General features: G+C 36.5%; 1 protein-coding gene across 1 annotated transcript in view; it reads right to left on the bottom strand.

Moving 5' to 3' along the window:
* The window catches only part of LOC137252064 (uncharacterized), a 37,191-nt gene extending 18,424 nt beyond the window's left edge, over positions 1–18,767 (bottom strand). Inside the window, exon 1 of the mRNA XM_067787253.1 lies at positions 18,751–18,767. The gene's annotated coding sequence lies outside the window, so the exon portion shown is untranslated. The remainder of the gene's footprint in view (positions 1–18,750) is intronic.
* Positions 18,768–19,978: the final 1,211 nt, after the last annotated feature.

Genomic DNA, 19,978 nt, shown 5'->3' with positions numbered 1-19,978 from the left:
GATGAACGCCATTTAGGGATATCGCCATAAAGGTGGACCAGGGCTGACTCTAGAATTTGTTTGTACGATATGGGTATCAAATGAAAGGTGTTACTGAGCATTTTAAGAGGGAGTGGGCCTTAGGTCTATCGGTGGACGCCTTTTCGAGATGTCCCCATTAAGGTGGACCAGGGGTGATTCTATAATGTGTTTGTACGATATGGGTATCAAATGAAAGGTGGTAATGAGTATTTTAAAAGGGAATGGGCTTTAGTTCTATAGGTGAACGCCTTTTCGAGAAATCGCCATAAAGGTGGACCAGGGGTGACTCTAGAATATGTTTGTACGATATGGGTATCAAATGAAAGCTGTTAATGAGTATTTTGAAAAGGAGTGATCCTTAGTTCCATAGGTGGACGCCGTTTCGAGATATCGCCATAAAGGTGGACCAGGGGTGTCTCCAGAATGTGTTTGTACGATATGGGAATCAAATGAAAGGTGTTACTGAGCATTTTAAGAGGGAGTGGGCATTAGGTCTATAGGTGGACGCCTTTTCGAGATATCGCCATTAGGGTGGGCCAGGGGTGACTCTAGAATGTTTGTACGGTATGGGTATCAAACGAAAGGTGTTACTGAGCATTTTAAGAGGGAGTGGACATTAGGTCTATAGGTGGACGCCTTTTCGAGATATTGCCATTAGGGTGGGCCATGGTGACTCTAGAATGTGTTTGTACGATATGGGAATCAAATGAAAGGTGTTACTGAGCATTTTAAGAGGGAGTGGGCATGAGGTCTATAGGTGGACGCCTTTTCGAGATATCGTCATTAGGGTGGGCCAGGGGTGACTCTAGAATGTGTTTGTACGATATGTGCATCAAACGAAAGGTGTTACTGAGCATTTTAAGAGGGAGTGGGCATTAGGTCTATAGGTGGACGCCCTTTCGAGATATCGCCATTAGGGTGGGCCAGGGGTGACTCTAGAATGTTTGTACGATATGGGTATAAAACTAAAGGTGTTACTGAGCATTTTAAGAGGGAGTGGGCATTAGGTCTATAGGTGGACGCCTTTTCGAGATATCGCCATTAGGGTGGGCCAGGGTGACTCTAGAATGTGTTTGTACGATATGGGTATCAAATGAAAGGTGGTAATGAGTATTTTAAAAGGGAGTAATCCTTAGTTCTATAGGTGGACGCCTTTTCGAGATATCGCCATAAAGGTGGACCAAGGGTGACTCTAGAATGTTTGTACGGTATGGGTATCAAACGAAAGGTGTTACTGAGCATTTTAAGAGGGAGTGGACATTAGGTCTATAGGTGGACGCCTTTTCGAGATATCGCCATTAGGGTGGGCCAGGGTGACTCTAGAATGTGTTTGTACGATATGGGTATCAAATGAAAGGTGGTAATGAGTATTTTAAAAGGGAGTAATCCTTAGTTCTATAGGTGGACGCCTTTTCGAGATATCGCCATTAGGGTGGGCCAGGTGTGACTCTAGAATGTTTGTACGATATGGGTATCAAACAAAAGGTGTTACTGAGCATTTTAAGAGGGAGTGGGCATTAGGTCTATAGGTGGACGCCTTTTCGATATATCGCCATTAGGGTGGGACAGGGGTGACTCTAGAATGTTTGTACGATATGGGTATCAAACGAAAGGTGTTACTGAGCATTTTAAGAGGGAGTGGACATTAGGTCTATAGGTGGACGCCTTTTCGAGATATCGCCATTAGGGTGGGCCAGGGGTGACTCTAGAATGTTTGTACGATATGGGTATCAAACGAAAGGTGTTACTGAGCATTTTAAGAGGGAGTGGACATTAGGTCTATAGGTGGACGCCTTTTCGAGATATCGCCATTAGGGTGGGCCAGGGTGACTCTAGAATGTGTTTGTATGATATGGGTATCAAATGAAAGGTGGTAATGAGTATTTTAAAAGGGAGTAATCCTTAGTTCTATAGGTGGACGCCTTTTCGAAATATCGCCATTAGGGTGGGCCAGGTGTGACTCTAGAATGTTTGTACGATATGGGTGTCAAACGAAAGGTGTTACTGAGCATTTTAAGAGGGAGTGGGCATTAGGTCTATAGGTGGACGCCTTTTCGAGATATCGCCATTAGGGTGGGCCAGGGGTGACTCTAGAATGTTTGTACGATATGGGTATCAAACGAAAGGTGTTACTGAGCATTTTAAGAGGGAGTGGACACTAGGTCTATAGGTGGACGCCTTTTCGAGATATCGCCATTAGGGTGGGCCAGGGGTGACTCTAGAATGTTTGTACGATATGGGTATCAAACGAAAGGTGTTACTGAGCATTTTAAGAGGGAGTGGGCATTAGGTCTATAGGTGGACGCCTTTTCGAGATATCGCCATTAGGGTGGGACAGGGGTGACTCTGGTATTTTTTTGTACGATATGGATATCCAATTAAAGGTATTAATGAGGGTTTTAAAAGCGAGTGGCCCTTAGATGTATATGTGAAGGCGTTCTCGCGATATCGACCAAAATGTGGACCAGGTGATCCAGAAAATCATCTGTCGGGTACTGCTAATTTATTTATATATGCAATACCACTAACAGTATTCCTGCCAAGATTCCAAGGGCTGTTGATTTCGCCTTGTAGAACTTTTTCATTTTCTTCTACTTAATATGGTAGGTGTCACACCCATTTTACAAAGTTTTTTTCTAAAGTTATATTTTGCGTCAATAAACCAATCCAGTTACCATGTTTCATCCCTTTTTTCGTATTTGGTATAGAATTATGGCATTTTTTTCATTTTTCGTAATTTTCGATATCGATAAAGTGGGCGTGGTTATGGCCAGATTTCGCCCATTTTTTATACCAAGAAAAAGTGAGTTCAGGTAAGTACGTGGGCTAAGTTTAGTAAATATATATCGGATTTTGCTCAAGTTATTGTGTTAACGGCCGAGCGGAAGGACAGACGGTGGACTGTGTATAAAAACTGGGCGTGGCTTCCACCGATTTCGCCCATTTTCACAGAGAACAGTTACCGTCATAGAATCTATGCTCCTACCAAATTTGAGAAGGATTGGTAAATTTTTGTTCGACTTATGGCAATAAAAGTATTCTAGACAAACTAAATGAAAATGGGCGGAGCCACGCCCATTTTGAAATTTTCTTTTATTTTTGTATTTTGTTGCATCATATCATTACTGGAGTTGAATTTTGACTTAATTTACCTTTATACAGTAAAGATATTAAATTTTTTGTTAAAATTTGAATTAAAAAAATTTTTTTTTTAAAAAGTGGGCGTGTTCTTCATCCAATTTGGTAATTTTTATTTAGCACATATAGAGTAATAGTAGTAACGTTCCTGCCAAATTTCATCATGATATCTTCAACGACTGCCAAATTACAGCTTGCAAAACTTTTAAATTACCTTCTTGTAAAAGTGGGCGGTGCCACGCCCATTGTCCAAAATCTTACTAATTTTCTATTCTGCGTCATAACGTCAACCCATCTACCAAGTTTCGTCGCTTTATCTATCTTTTGTAATGAATTATCGCACTTTTTCGGTTTTTCGAAATTTTCGATATCGAAAAAGTGGGCGTGGTTATAGTCCGATATCGTTCGTTTTAAATAGCGATCTGAGATGAGTGCTCAGGAACCTACATACCAAATTTCATCAAGATACCTCAAAATTTACTCAAGTTATCGTGTTAACGGACGGACGGACGGACGGACGGACGGACGGACATGGCTCAATCAAATTTTTTTTCGATCCTGATTATTTTGATATATGGAAGTCTATATCTATCTCGATTCCTTTATATATGTACAACCAACCGTTATCCAATCAAACTTAATATACTCTGTGAGCTCTGCTCAACTGAGTATAAAAACACGGCGTTCGTGATTATTTAGCTTTACCTCGATTTGCTCTGATTTTCGACACAAAATTAATTTATGTAAATATCTTCTTTAGGTTAGGTTAGGTGGTAGCTGCCCTGATAAGGAAAACTCACTTGGACAACAAAAATAACGGTGACTTAGATCTAGCTACTTAGAGAATCGTTGGGTAGCAACGTTAAAGCTCCGAATGATACCGATCTGAACTTTGGATAAATCTTCGGGAGAACCAAGAGAGTTGCGACCGAAGTACTTTCGCCTAGTTCTGACAAAAGCTGGGCAATCAAGCATAAAGTGATTTGGTGATTCCACCTCATCATCCTCCATACAGCTGCAGCAGGATGCAGTTTCCAGTATATTGAGACATACTGCATGGATACCCATGTGACAGTGCCATGTCAAAACCCCAATGACCATTGATAGGTGAGCCTTAGTGAACCCAATTATTTCAGCAGACCTACTGCCATCCACTTATGGCCAGAAAGAACTTGCTGAGCTGACTCGAGGCCCAGCTATGGAGGAGCAATCCACAGGTGACCAGCGGAATCCCGAAATCTCTACAGCCATCTTCATCCGGTTGAGTTGTACCGATGCGGGCTAAGAGATCCGCTTGACAGTTACCCGTGAAATAACTATGGCCCGGGATCCAGATAATCTTAATTGTAAAATAATTCGATGCAATCGCAAGCGGGGTCAGGCACTCCCAGACCACCCTCGATCGCACTGTAGTTCAGCTCAAGGCCTTGATAGCCGCTTGGCTATCAACTGGATAGCATTTCATCCACCGCATCCTTAATCGCAGCAACTTCCGCTTGGAATACACTGCAGTGATCAGCCAACTTAAACTTGCGGCTTACATTTAGCTCTTGACAAAAGACACCCCCCCCCCCCCCCCCCCCCGACCTTTCCGTACAGCCGTGAACAAGTTAACCGGTCCCATGCCCCAGATAATTCCTTTTCCTTACTATCCTTGCTTTATTATTATTTATAAAGCGATGGTTGAATTTACATTTTTTTCCAAGTTACCAAACTTTTCCGCAGATTCGTTTTCCTGCATCAGCGCCGGGGTTAAGTTCAAGCCCTTTAGTGTACTTGTTTCCCTGTTTCGGCGTTTAGTTTATTCAGTTTTTCGGTATCCAGTTGAGGATGAAAGCAACAGTGGGAATTTTAATCAAATATCGTCAACTAAATTCTTCTTTTGTATATTTTCGATAATTTTATGAACTTATGAAACTATGCAAAACAATAAAGTTTTCGGAAAAATTGCTAAAGTCGAAAAATTTTAAGGAAATTTCGATTTTTTTATGTAAGGTTTTCTGAATAATTTTGAGTATGCAGTTTTGAAGCCCAATTAAATTCAGTGTCACAAAGTACGAGATAATTACTTACTTAACTGGAGCTTGACCGTTTAAAAGTTTACGGCCGTCCAACAAGGCGCGCTAGCTGCTTGCTGCGCTAACTGGCGCTAACTGTCCTATCCTATCTTAACTCGTTATAAAAAAAAGGAAAACAAAATCTTTATATAAAATGTTCACTTATTTAACAATGTAGTATGTTATGTGTTATCTCCAACCGTTATGTATAATACTCAGCTGATGATTTTTATTCTGTAGCTGAGCAGTTTTAAATCTCAACGCTTAACAAACCTCCGCCTATCAACAACTCGGCAAAAACAAAATCCGTGCGTCATGCGGATGCGCCTCTGGTGTTGGTTGGATGGGCTTTGGAGGGTATTTATCCGTTGGGTTTATTATTATTATTATTGGTAACACCAAGGGAACTTAAGTCGTTATCTACTTGGTCCTTCCAGCGGAGTGGGAATTTTGCTGCTTCTGTAGGCGAGTTCTGATAGAAAATATTTTATTAAACGGTGCATCATCTTTCAGTCGCATAACATGCCCTAGCTAACGGAAAATCGAACAATCAATTGAATGTAAAGCCGCATTTTCGGTTTCTAGATTTAAAATATGCATAAATGGGAAAAAAGATAATTTCGAAACTTCTGTGACGCTTCTAAAATGATTAGAATGGATTTTTGTTTGTTTGTTTATGATTTCTATTAAAAAATGTTTGAAATTAAAAGAAACTGTATAAAAGTTTTTTCAAATTATCTAATTTGAGTGCGATATCTATGTAGATGCATATAATAATTTGGGTTTAAAAAAAATGACAAAAAAGGGATCTCCTGCGAAATTTGTTAGCTTTGAAGCATATCATTCCAACCATCGCTGTATAAAATTTTGAAATTTTTTTTTATAATTTAGGTTGCTCCTGAATAAGTCAGCACTCATTATTTACCTTTAATTCAGGGATGCACCTTAACGTTAAGCTAATCGTTTATCAAAAAATTTCCACCGTTTCCGTTGAAACACTTCGAAATATTATCGATAAAGAAATTATCAAGATAAATTGTATCTCGTTTTTAACCGAAACGAAAAGCTTTCGTTAACGGTAAAAACGTTAACAAAAACGTGATACTTAAAGTTTGAATTGTGCTGGCAATGCTATAGACATGGTGAAGCCAGTAAGGTGCTAACAGCGAGCGGACATACACACGAACTCCATGTAATTTGTTTGTGTAATTCGTTGGTGGTAATGTCAAAATACTCTGAGAAATGTTCGTACTGTCAAAATTCATGAGAAAAGTTGCAATCAGCTTGGCTAATGCCTTCACCTTTAATGCCTCCGCCATCAATCAGCTTTGCCAGCATAGTTTGAAATTAATAATCAACATAAACGATTTGATTTCGTTTTGATATGGCAGAAAACGAAGCAAAATCACTTCGTTAATTTGACGTTCTTAACGTTAATAAACGAAACGAAATGACTTTGTTTCGTTTATTAACGTTAATTATCGTAACGAAATGATATCGGTTCGTTGGTTAAGCATGCCTGCTTTAATTCAGTTGAGTTTTGGCTTACATTAAGTTGTTAGACGTGGCGTATGAGCAATACATTTACATAGAGGAAAGGCGAATGCAAATCCGAAGGCCATCTTGCACCATTTATAGTAGAATTTCCGAAGACTTGTTTTTGCAAAAGAACACTATTGCACTAAGGGGATAAGGGAAATTTTAAGGCGAACATTCTTATATCGACGATTTAGTGGAATATCACCCTATCCCGGCTTCCACTTCGAATATGCCATATCCAAGAATAGCTTTCAAAAACGCCATATTTCGTAATAAGTTTCAAGCACAGGTTATCACAGAGCTGGGTTCAAGACTGTCCTATCGCCGAAATCTTTTCATAAACTCCCAGCTAATGTCATAATGTATTGAATTAATCTCAGCTAGAGCGTTTTTGATAAACATTCTGAAATAATGCCTTTTTCCAGTGTGTTCTGAGGTAGAGCCTTTTCGAAACGGCAGCCCAGAAAGGGTGATATTCCAATCAGCAGTTGATGTTTGGTTCAGGTTTATGAAATTTTTGTTTTATTTCATGGAAAATAAAGGTCGACAAAGTTTAAAAAAAGTTCAGACCCAGACGTAGGCTAAAACTTATCTAGAGATGTTCGGTTCGCTTAACGTGAACATAGAGTCAGATTTCTCATTGAGGTTCCTGTTTTCGATATATGTTTACGCAAAAGTACAAAAATTACGTTTTTCACGGCGTAATTTCGCCTCGAGTGTATTTATTCGAGGCTTGTTGGTATATTTCATTGGAGTATGGTTTTACGTGGCGGGTCCCAAGCCCAGCGCACAACCCGCTCAGCGGGGGTGAAAATATTACTTGCACGTTTATATAGCGAGCCGCTTGCTCCAAGACAGACGCCCGCTTGCAGCCGCACCTAGATGTGTACAGACGCTGCCGATGAGATCTCCCCGGCTAGCCCTTAAACCGATTATGTCAGAGTGGCCTAGCTAGGTTGTCGCCTTCTCACATTAGCTCGCTGCTAAAAGGATGTTTAGCGGCTACCCAGAGGATACTTGGCCGCAAGCGACCGGTAGTAGTGAGCTGCTTGAACCGCATGCAAAATAATCGCTCTGGCCATTCCCAGGTGAATGGCGGTCAGAAGCTTTCCCCACTTTCGTGGACTTATACACACGGCTCCACCCTCCAGTAAAAGACTTCGTTTATTTGGGAACCAGCATCAACACTAGCAACAACATTAGCACTGAAATCCAGCGAAGTCAATCTTGCCAATAAATGCTACTTTAGACTAGGTAGGCAATTGAAAAGTAAAGTCCTCTCTCGGCGAACGAAAATCATAGTCTACAAGTCACTTATCGTACCCGTCCTGCTATATGGGGCAGAAGCATGGACCATGACAACAGCAGATGAAGCGGCTTTGGGAGTGTTCGAGAGAAAAGTTCTTCGAAATATTTATGGACCTCTACGCGCTGGCGATAGCGAGTACCGAAGAAGATTTAATGATGAGCTGTACGAGGTATACGCAGACATCACATAGTCCAGCGAATTACAACGCATCGGCTGCGCTGGCTAGGCCATGTTGTGCGAATGAAAGATGATGCTCCGGCCAAGAAAGTGTTTCTATCGCAACCCGCCTATGGAAGCAGAGGTAGAGGGCGGCCCCCACTCCGTTGGAAGGACCAGGTGGAAAACGATTTAAACTCCCTTTGTGTGCCCAATTGGCGCCGGTTGGCGGAGCGAAGGAGCGACTGGCGCGCCTTGTTGGACGGCAATAACCGTTTAGACGGTTAAGCGCCAATTAAGTAAGTAAGTAGTAATTTCGCCGCGAAAAAATTTGAAAAAATAGAATAAAAAAAATTTGGTGTTGCGCCTGTCGGCACCTGAGCCCAGGATGTTCGGTGTGAAAGGTGGATCACGCTGCCACCACACCACAGCATCTTGCTGTTCACATCTGCTCAATACAACGAGCATCAGAGTTAATACCGCACACAGGAGGTCCGTCGGCATATCTGGGTTAATATAATTTTATATCAAACATGCATGGTTTCCAAACCCACCTACCACCAACTAACGCGCCTAAAAGAAGATTTCGGATTTAAGAAAAACATTTTATAAAGAAAATACCGCAAACCTAGTACAGCTAAGAACAACATGTCAAATCGCAAAAGTGGCCTTAAATAAACTAAACAAAAATTTTAAGGAAAATAGTCGCACCTTCAAATTTGATATGTGGTTTTGTAATAAGAGGAAGTTTTCCTGAAGAAAAAGCTTAGTTAATATAGCAGAAAAAATTTGCTTTTAGAACTTTCCTGTTCAAATATCTCAAAAACCGGAACCAATAAAAAAATGTTAACAAAGAATTTAGATTCAGCGTACCGAAGGACTTTAAAACAATTTCTGCGTATAAAAAGTTGTCTACTTGTGTTATTATTAAATTTAAGTACAGAAAGTTAAACCACAGAAAAAAACGCTGAAGATAATAAAAATGCTAATTAAATAAAGCATACAAAATTATTGCATACTTCAACGTGGAAATTTGATTTCTTTTCTCGGCGGCCTTTCACGTTTGTAGCAAAGTTTTCTCTAAGGATTACGCACAGTTTAATTTTCTGACAATGTTTTTTGACATTTCTAGCTCCCTCATAAATGCCTTCTTATTTAAAGTTTCTTAAACCGGAGAAAAAAAAAACAAAGACTTCGCGAGAGCGGTAATGAGTAAAAATTTTCTATAAATAATTCCATGTCAAATTTCATATATGAATTTTGCTTTTTTTCATTTTTTTAGTCATGTAAAGTATTGTAATTTTTAAACGGCCACATCAAAGAAATGTTACCAAAGAATACACAATGGTTTCGAGGTTTGACTACATGCGTCCGTATCTTTCATTCGTAGTTAAAATTATTGTGCATGCAAAAATTCATAATTTATTTACTTAAAATCGTATTTTTGAAAATTTATGTCATAATTTCGGCCTCGAAAAGCTTTATATTTGCTTTTTTGTTATCTTTTTCATATAGCTGGCTTTTGCTCCTTAAAGTATACTTCTCGTTTCATCAAATTATCAAAAACCACGCATAATAACGACCGCAGAATTAAAAAAATCGACATATCATTTTTAAAAACGCCTTTCAAATAAGTAACAAGAAATTTAAAAAAAATATTGGGACTCACTTAGCATAAGTTTCAAATTTAAATGCGGGTTTTTTGCAACTTTTTTATTTCGCAGCGGGCCCAAACTCGTGAACTTACGGCAAAAAAGTTAGCTTATAACAAAAAGTCAAAAGGAAATGTTTGCGTAAAATTTTCCACATCCTGTCATAGTACGACGAAGATATTGCAATTAAAAAAAGCAACTTGGCGCATACGCCAACTGTCGTGACTTTTCGCTTCGCCCAATCGCGTTTGCTGACTGTTCAAATCGCCTTATGGCTTAGTAAACTCTTCATCAGCCGCGATAAAAAGTTATGCACACAGGCAAGCACTGCCTCGAAGAGTCTTCCACGCACATTTGCACACATAAGTACGAATAATATGTAACATTTCAACTACTCTACTTACAACTGTAGCACACTTTTAGGGGCAAATACATTCACATTTAAAGAAGCAACTCGGACTTTATTTATGACGATAACTGCGGCTGCGACATTATAAAGCGCGACGCTAATTTGCATATACTTGTAATATGTGATATATACACTTACAAACAAATTAACTTAAAAGTTTAGAATTAGTTTGTCGTCATTATTGATGGAGCGACAGCAACAATACCGCTAATATATGCGTATGCGAATGCGGTGACTTGAAGTTTACAACTACTACAACTACTATTGGGATACTACAGTGGCTGGCTGGCAATGCTTGGACGGTGTCAATAATGTGCGGCAAAACTTTGCTTTGATGACGATGACGCCGACAACGATATAAAATAACAAAAACCGATGATTTCAAAATGCAAGCAAATGCCCATGGCGCCTAACAGACACACATACATAAACACACACACACACATACATAAACAAGCAAAAAAACAAATAGGTATAGTTTGTACATATGTATTTATGGACAAACAAAAAGAGCGGATAGAAAAACAACAAATCCAAATTGCATATAAAAGCAAAATTTGTGTGTGCCAGACAACGCTATACAGCAACAACAGCAACAACCATAACGAAAATCACTATAATAATAACAATAAAAGAAAGCATGGCAGAGGCAACAACAAAATGTAGGAGTTAATGCAAATGAAACAAGTAAGGACGGGACTGTCTTCGGCTGTGCCGAAGACTTCATACCTTTCATGAATAGGGCTGAACAATAATCTTATCCCGTTCGTAATCTCCAAATAATCGGATGTATAAGATAAGAAATATATAGTGAACAGATGTACATACCTAAACGATTTTTAAGATAAATATAAAATAAAAAATGCCAAAAAAACCCCTCATCTGAACGATCGGTTGTATGGGATATATATTATATATAGCTCCGATCGAAATGATTTTTACAGGAAATCTTCTATGATATATTAGAATAAATATCACCACGTTTAACGTTTTTATATTGGAAATTAGGGGAGAAATGGCTAAAAATCTTTCTATCTGAACGATCGGTTGTATGGGATATATATTATATATAGCTCCGATCGAAATGATTTTTACAGGAAATCTTCTATGATATATTAGAATAAATATCACCGAGTTTCACGTTTATACTTTCTAAATTAAGGGACAAATGGCCAAAAATCTTTCTATCTGAACGATCGGTTGTATGGGATATAACTATATATAGCTCCGATCAATGTGATTTTTTTAGGATATCTTCTATGATATATTAGAATATATGTACATCACCGAGTTTCACGTGCATACTTTCTAAATTGCAGCAGGAATGACCAAAATCGTCTTATCTGAACGATCGGTTGTATGGGAGATATACATATGTTATAGTGGTCCGATCCTACCGTATCCGACAAATATCTAATATAATACAAAAATACATCCGTGTGCCAAATTTCATTGAGATATCTCAAAATTTGAGGGACTAGTTTGCGTTCAAACAGAGAGACGGACGGACGGACAGACGAACATTGCTATATCAACTCAGTTCGTCGCCCTGATCAATTCGGTATACTTAGTGGTGAGTCTATCTTGTATATTTCTCAGCGTTACAAACATCGGACCAAAGTTAATGTAACATTTCATGTTCATGAAAGGTATAAAAACACTAGCAATAACAACAACTTAAAATATTCGTTCATATGCACAAAAATACATATGTACCCTGTGTATACGGAGCATTCCACAGCATTGGTATGCGGCAAATCGTACTCATTTTTTTACAGTTTTTGAGCTGAACTAAAGACAAGCTATAACCAAATTAAAAAAAAAAAAAAAGAAGAAAATTTAGTCCATTAATATTGTGTGGTTCATTTCTAGATAAAAATAGAAATTTTCTTTCCAAATATTTGTGTATAAAAAATAATACTATATGACACTACTTTATTTTCGCTGTATTTTTCCTGTATTTTCTCTTATATTTTTTGTCGCCCTCCCGGTTTTAGTACTGGTGTAAGTGTGAAAACTATATTTCCAAAAACTAACTAAATACTACCTAGATAATTAAAATCAAACGATGCAGTTTATATTTCGATAGGTTTCGGCCGTTTTTCCTTTATTTTTTCTGACAAATGAAAATTTTATTTTTAGTTTGAAGCATAAAAACACAACTAAAGTTCACGATCTTGTAAAGAACGTGAATCAGAGACCGAAATAATTTTCCCGTGTTATTTGCATTGTTTTTATTGTTGAAAATGTTAATGAAAAAGTTTAATTTAAAACCTAAACAAAAACATGTCAAACTCATTAATTTTGGGGGAAAAGTGGTCTCGCTTGCTCATGCTAGAAATTGTTTTTGTATTTTGAAGTTCCGATAAAGTTTCGTCGGTTTTTCCAGCTTGGAATGCAAGACAAAATAAAGTAGTGTCATATACTGCGTTTGTACTGGACAGGAAATATTCAAGGAATTTTGTGTTATAGTGAATCGTGTGTAATTTCAGCGAAAATAATTTTGGAAACAAAAAAATCACCTTTGGTAGTTAATGAAATAAGAAAAAACTAAAATGTGATTATTACAGCAAAAAAATCATGATGTAAAAATTAAGATGTTTGTACGGGACATTGTTTATACATGTAAATTAACTCCCGTTTGCTTATATTACGCAAAATTTGTATTTTTCATGTTCTTAGTTTAGTTCCCGTTGAGCTAGACACTTGAAACTTAGAGCAGAGTTCAGATATGGGAGACATTACAATGCAAGTGAAAAAATCCGCTAGGTGGCGCACGGATCGAGATATACAGAAAATTAATTTTGAAATGGAAATTTTGCGATAGACTTTTAACTAACTTCTCTGTGATCCAGAGACTTGAAACTTAGCACATAGTTTGCGAGTCGACGGCACTACAATCCGTGGAAAACAAAATGCCGCCAGGTGGCAGACGAATCGAGATAAACGAAACTCCCTGCAAATCCCTTACAAAAACGCAGGGAATCTTGCGATCGATTTTTAAGTAACTTCCCGGTGAGCTAGAGACCTGAAACTTGGGCCGTGACTCAGAAACCCGGTGACAATGCAATATTTGATCAAAAAAAAATTCGCTAGGTGGCGCATGGATCGAGATATTAAGAAAATTAATTTTGATTTGGGAATCTTTTAATTCATTTTTAACTAACTTCCCGGTAACCCAAAGACTTGAAACTTGGCACTTAGTTAGAGGCCTAGTGACAATACAACTTATAGAAAACAAATTTCCGCTAGGTGGCGCGCTAGTCAAGATAACTGCAAATCTTTGAAAAACGAGGGAATCCTGCAATCGATTTTTAAGTAAATTCCCGGTGAGCTAGAGACTTAAAGCATGGGCCGTGAGTCAGAACCCAAAATTCCAAATTGCAGGCAGCACTAAAAAAGTGAAAACAAAAAGATGATAAAAAAAATTTTAAGGACTACCTTTATATAAATGGACCAAAAAATAGAAGGCAATTTTTCCCTTAATACAGACATAGTCTTGTTGAATTTTGACTAAAAAAACTTTAACAATAGCTCTTGTAAAAGAATTTTGTGATTTAAAATTATAAAGGTAAAGCGCGTGCTTAAATTTTAAATAATCAATTAGTTAATCCCAAGTACATGTTTTGCCTTAAATAGAAAGATTGCGTTCCACCTTTATAGTTTTAAATCCCAAAATTCTTTTACAAAAGCTATTGTTAAAGTTTTTTAGTCAAAATTCAACAAGACTATGTCTGTATTAAGGGAAAAATTACCTTCTATTTTTTTGTCCATTTATATAATGGTAGTCCTTAAAATTTTTTTATCATCTTTTTATCAATTGTAAAGCGTACTGATGATGAAGGCTTAGCACCCTTCGAAATGGATCTATCTGCGCAGCTATGGCAGGTTGTCTGAAAAATTTTCTACTTACTATTTCAAAAACAAAATACAATTTTTCAAATTTAGAAAAATTAAAAAATAACAATAATTATCATCTTTTTATTCTTAAATAAATTTTTTTTCGATACGCTGTGGTATGATACATATATACGAATATTAAAATAAATTGCCATTGAAAATTAATCATGAGATTAATTTGAAAATTGGCGAAAATGTACAATTTTCCATGGAATTCTCGATAGACCCTGTAGCCAAAGCAAGTAGTCCAGACTACCTCGCTAGTATCGAGTATTCATACCATAATATTTATCTATTAAAATTTGTGCAGCAAAGGCGCCCGGAATCAGAACAACGAGTCGTCATTTTAAAAGATCATAAGCCCAAATGAACTTATGGCTATTTGAAGTGGTCATAATGTCAATTGGCCTTTTGGACTTCGATCTTTTGCCACAGCAATGTATTACTAACCTAATTGTTTCAGAAACGCATTTTTAAAACCTTTGGAACTCTCCAGTAGATTTTAGTCGTCTCCCACAGCTAGCATAACTTTCGAGAGAATTTTCTTAGTCTTTTAACTGACGGTTGAAAATAAGCGGTATTCACATCTGGCTCGTTAATTCTTGTTTAGTTGGAATTTTTTTTCGTATATTTTGTTTTGTACATTTTAACTCGATTAATTTCTAAAACCTAAGTTAATATGGTCATAATAACAAAAGATGTCTGGTTTTTATATGTGGTTTTGAATCCGTTTGAAAAACTTTTTAGTAATTTTTTTAAATGATGTTCTTTTTATCGGCCTATTGATAAATGATTCAAGGTACGATTCGAGCTCAAGGCCTTGACAATTGTTAATAAACCATGAGCACTTGGGAATGTCAAACAAAGTAATTGACAACAAACAAATCCAGCATTATCAGTGATTTGCAACAGATGGAGCAACAATCAATAAATATAGTTGGTAAGAAGGAATAGAAGTAGCAATTTGTCAGTCAAACAAACCACCGCTGTATAGCTAAATGGTTAGCGCAGCGTGCCTAAAGCGTACTGATGAAATGGATCTATCTGCGCAGCTATAGCAGGTTGTCTGAAAAATTTTCTACTTACTATTTCAAAAACAAAATACAATTTTTCAAATTTAGAAAAATAAAAAAAAAAATAACAATAATGCAATAAGCAAGCAGAAAAAGATAGTATATTTAAGGCGAACAAACGTAAGCACGCACCAATTAAAGAAATGCAACCGGTCGCTTTTAGCAGTTTCCAACGAATGCCGTCTTTATTTTCTCAAAATGGTGTCGTCGTGAAAAACAAACAGTGCTTAGTGTTATACTTGACATATCATTTTGTACTGTTGGCAATGCCAACGTTAATCTATTACATCTTGATATTACATTAACCTTATTCGTACTACTACAATAATTATCATTAGAAAAAAATTATTGGTCTGGCCTTGAGCTCGAATCGAACCTTTAATTTTTAAAATTTTTTTTTTTTATATTTTATTTCTAAAATGGTTTATTTTGGTATTTAGCTTGCTTTAACCTATTTTTATTCAAGGTTCGATTCGAGCTCAAGGCCAGAACAATAATTTGTTTTAATGATAATTACTGTTTTTTTTATTTTTCTATAATTGAAAATTTGTATTTTGCTTTTGGAATACTATGTAGAAAATTTTTCAGACAACCTGCCATAGCATAGAAAGTTTTAGTTGTAAACTAGTATTTTTTCAACTAGTTCGGGTTTATAAATACATTTCACATACTACATCTATGTGGTCATACATGCGGACATGCATGTACATATATGTACATATATGTGTGCACATTTGGGCACACACAATTTCCCACGCCGCAAGTGTCTGCACGATACAAATGCTCTGCTCCTCACTATACGTTGCAGTACAGTTAGCAAATATCTCATTCGCCTGTTATAACCCGAACTCGTCTAGTGGACCGTGGCTAATTGTACAATCATGCCGACATCTATTCAAATATCTACACATATACATACATACATACATACATGTCTACGTGTGCCTTCATATGAGATGTCCATGCACTCATCCTTGAAGTTTTCAAATCGCCGCTACTTTGCTTTTGCACAACAATTCACTTCGGCAAATTATACTTCATTTTCGTCATTCTTCATATGTATATACTATGTACACACATGCATACATACATATATATGTATATGAGCATATTTTGTTATTTGCTTTTTGCACTCTCAAAATCGCTTCTATTCGTATCAACGAACAAATTTTAATTTTCATCACTTTCATTTCATTTTCAGCAAACCTGCATATTTTATGCGTCTATTACTCTCACAAATTTTAGGAGCCTAACTGAAAGGCATCTCTCTCTCGATAGCCTGGCTCTGCATTGCAAAGGCATCTAACTAAATAACATAAATATATGTACATATATGTACGACGTACATGACGTATACGTAATTATCAGCATTTTCACATCGTTTAAAGATAATAGGGGGACTCATGAAAGCATATAAACTTATAAGGTGTAAAATTATATCCATTTACACACGCAGTTATATGAACGCACCTAGTAATACTCTTGATAAACTTGATTGTTTATCAGATGTATTATTGCCAAACAAAAATTTTTAGATTGTTATACAAATCAAAAAATGCCAGGATTAAGTGAAAAATCAAAACTAAAACGTCTTTACTAAGATATTCTTGTAAATGACTAGTTAATGTTGGAGATTTCTGAAATGAATGAATGAAAATGACTGCTGTAATGTCTGCAAGGTTGCATTCCTTTGAGTTTACCGCATTTACACAATGAAATGTGTGCGTAAATTTATACAAATTGTCTAAATGATTTTTCATACAAAATTTGACAGTTCGTTTACGCACTAGATAAATTTATACGTTTACACACTTAATAAGGCATTTATACGGTTACATGAGTCCCCCTAATGTTAATGTGGCTACATTTTAAGGCTTTTGAAGTTTGGAAAAATCAAATTTTAGATTCCTTAAAAGCCTTCAGTTATTATTATTATTTTTTAGGTAAGTGCAGTTTTTCATGGCTAATTAGTTGAGCGTCTTTTTCCATACCAAAATTTGTCTTTTATTATACTTACAGTATTCTTTGTATTGACAACCGTATTTAAACGCATATTAATTAATGCAATTTTTTATCCGACCAATAATATAAGATAGTGTTTTAATTAAGTTGTAACTACGATCGATGCGCGGGAAAATAATAACATGAAAATCTTTCGAAAAAAAATGAAATAATGAAATATTATCGCCAGGCATCAGATTTTGACACTTTGAACGAGCGCGGATCTATCGTTTTTACCGTTTCTAGTGTTTTTTTTTTTTTTTTTGAATCTATTTATACCAGCAGAACAGTGTGCCCGGAGTGCATATTGACCAACTTTAATGTGAATAACATAGAAACGACACAAAAGTACAATAATTTTTTGCATATTGTGGACGATAAAACTTGAACGCATAAATTTTCGTACATTTTAGTTTTTTTTCAGGATCTAGATTGCATACAAAAAATGTAAGTGCATGGAAAAGGGTGTTGCCGATAAATTTTTCCAGATAGACTAGATTTTTTCAAACTGCCCAAAATCGTTCTTCATCAGTGTCCAAAATTTGATTCCTCCTAATAAAATTACTTATGCGCCACTGAGCCAATTTTTCAATATTACATAGTATAAACTGTGCATGTTTTTAGGCGTTAGGGGGCTTAGAATACACCCGAGGTAGGTATGCCCGTCGTAAGAAGCGACTAAAATACCCGAATGATTCAAGGGGTTGTGTAGCGCAACCCTTTCAAGGGGATGCCAGCGCAATTCATAGCTTCTCCAACCCAATTGTCAACCTCACCTAACCGTGGCGAATCCTGTTTCCATAGCAGCCCAGGCTCTGCCGACCCCAAGTTTGTAATGGAACTAGAGGGTAGGAGTCGGTATGGCCCGAAAAGTTCAATGAAATCGTTCCCGAGATGGTCGGGCTTAAACCTTGATGGTGCTTGTAACCGGAACGTGCCGGTTATATTTTCATTGATATTTGCCAGTGCAAACATTCTGTCAGCGAAAATTTTAAAACTCTGTTGAGAAATATTTTTCACTTTTTAAATGAGCCCTGTCAAATTTTTCTGTGAAAAAAGTTTACCAAAAAGCTTTTAAATTGTTAAATTTTATTTTGTTGATTTTTCGACAGAGTAGAAAATGTATGTATATTGGAACGGTTTTCCGTCATATCTTGTCAAAATTTGAATTGGAAACACATCGGTTTCGGCGTTATGCCAACTTCAGTGTCATTTTTTATTACTCTGAAATGACACTGAAGATGGTACAACGCCGAGTCCGATTCGTCTGCAAACCAAATTTGGCAAGGGATAACGGAAAATCTTTCTAATATACACACGTACTTTTGAATTGTCTCTGAGAAAGCAACAAAACTTTGTTGTAACAAAATTGTACCCGTTAATTCAACAACAAATATTTTTTTATATCTCTGAAACTGATTTCGTGACATCACAAAATGAAAAGGTCTGTGCAATTTTCTGTTCTTGAAAATAAAATTATGTTGTTCACACTCACATGTGCCTCCCCATATAAGCTATGTAAACGTCTCCCGATTTCGCCGAAATTTTATACCTACCCTTTTTTACATAGGACCCACAACAATTTCAGTGACGTACCACTGTTGCTTCCATGTTATATGCAAAAAGGTAACATCTATCCCCAATCTTTTTCCACATTTTTGGCACCATATACATTGGAAAGATCATATGTGAATGTTACAAAAACTACAACAACAGAAATGCTATATCAATTCAAATGTTTAAAACACGAAAATGTCAAAACGTTACTTTTAGAGATCCCTTTTTGCACGCAGCTCCTGAATTGCCCGCGAATATATCCGTAACAACTGAAAATACGTACACCGGTGCGTATACGTAACAACTTTTATTATTTAGTATAAAACATTTACATACATAAAAACATATAAGAGAAGCTACCCACTCAGCATTTAGGTGATTCAATTTTGAATTTTCCTACATATCCGTACAATTTGATTAATCTTTCTGACTAAATAATGAGTTATCATACAAGTGAACAAAAGAAATAAGCAGATATGAATACTTTTGATGATCAAAAACTGAAAATCATTTTTCGATCACTGTTTGGAATCATTTTTGTAGTCCTTTGATGATTAGATTTTAATATTTCATAAAAATCAACAAAGAGAATAATCAAATATGAATACTTTTAATGATCGAAAACTGAATATTGTTTTTCAGTCACATTTTGGAATCATATCTGAATCAAATGTGTTTAGTTTAGGTGATCAAAAATTTTTAATAATTTTTCAATCAGCTTTCTGAATCTTTTCCGACTATCTTTGTTGACTGAACAATAAATTTTATACTTGTTAAAATTTTACTTTTCATTGAAAATCTTATTTTTTCACGTGCACACATTTTTTCAATCATGAAGTTAGAAAAAATATATAAAATTTTGTTTATTTATACAAAATATATTGTAAATGTTGTTCGTAACCGAAGATGTCCCCAATCATTTCTCCACCTTCGGCTTCCAAGAAAATACATAATGGTTGGTCAATACAAAGTTTGTGAGCTATTTGAACCCCAGGTAAGTGAAACTCTCTTGACATACCTGAATACGGCTTCAACATCCCGTATCTTATCGTTTTTTAAGATATTGACGATCATAACTGATGTTGGATGTTGTAGTCGCAGGTGTTGCGAGTGACCTGTGGTTCAAATAGCTCACTTACGCATGCTTTCTTCCCCTGATGAAATAA

Source organism: Eurosta solidaginis, chromosome 5 (genome assembly GCF_040869045.1).
Source record: "Eurosta solidaginis isolate ZX-2024a chromosome 5, ASM4086904v1, whole genome shotgun sequence".
Classification (NCBI taxonomy): Eukaryota; Metazoa; Arthropoda; class Insecta; order Diptera; family Tephritidae; genus Eurosta; species Eurosta solidaginis.
This window is presented reverse-complemented; position numbering and strand designations above follow the sequence as displayed.